Source organism: Monodon monoceros, unplaced genomic scaffold, assembly GCF_005190385.1.
Source record: "Monodon monoceros isolate NGI ecotype Baffin Bay Population unplaced genomic scaffold, NGI_Narwhal_1 Super_Scaffold_16, whole genome shotgun sequence".
NCBI classification, from domain to species: Eukaryota; Metazoa; Chordata; class Mammalia; order Artiodactyla; family Monodontidae; genus Monodon; species Monodon monoceros.
This window is the reverse complement of record NW_021703772.1, coordinates 79,713,364-79,714,215: the sequence shown is the minus strand read 5'-3', so window position 1 is coordinate 79,714,215 and position 852 is coordinate 79,713,364. Positions and strand designations below refer to the sequence as shown.

Sequence of the window (852 nt, the reverse complement as noted above, 5' to 3'; positions counted from 1 at the left end):
TTTGAATTTTATTTTATTTATTTTTTTATACAGTAGGTTCTTATTAGTTATCCATTGTATACATATTAGTGTATACATGTCAATCCCAATCTCCCAATTCATCCCACCACCACCACCACCCCCCGCCACTTTCCCCCCTTGGCGTCCATACATTTGTTCTCTACATTCTGGGTCTCTGTTGAAAGAAGATAATTTTTTAAAGTGGTTTTTTCTCTTTTTTTTTGCAATTGTTTGACCCCACAAAAATCAGAAGGCACTAACGGGCAACCAACCCATCCCCATGGTGCCCTGAGTGAATACAAGTCAGCTTAGATATATGATGGACTAAAATCCCACTACTTAAGGCTCCAAGCATTGAGAGGAACAGCCATCAAATAAAGTGGTGTTTTAAAGAATTCCAATATTTTCTTCTTAAAAATAAATTGTTTAATACACATCTATCACTGAAAGTCAACACCAAATCAATTTTTTAACGTCTTTATTGGAGTATAATTGCTTTACAATGGTGTGTTAGTCTCTGCTGTATAACAAAGTGAATCAGCTATACATATACATATATCCCCATATCCCCTCCCTCTTGCGTCTCCCCCCAACCCTCCCTATCCCACCCCAAATCAATTTTTAATCATAATCGGAAATACAGTATACTGAAAATGGTATCATACTGATATAAGAGTGCACTGATCATAAACAGCACTGAGAGTAAATAAATTATTATTCTCCAGAGTTTGGAGTCATATTTGCCCTGACTCCAGTGACTACAATTCTAGCCACCACTCTTGGGTTCTCTTGCTTATAAGATGTCAAAGCACCATGCGACTTTAATAAAACAGTGCGGTGCAGCCATAATAA

At 37.1% G+C, this 852-nt stretch overlaps 1 non-coding gene across 1 annotated transcript; it reads right to left on the bottom strand.

Annotated features, from left to right (window-relative positions):
- Positions 1-225: 225 nt before the first annotated feature.
- On the bottom strand, positions 226-373 carry LOC114897344. Its single transcript, XR_003794070.1, has one exon. It is a non-coding gene; the product is annotated as a small nucleolar RNA SNORA79 (small nucleolar RNA).
- Positions 374-852: the final 479 nt, after the last annotated feature.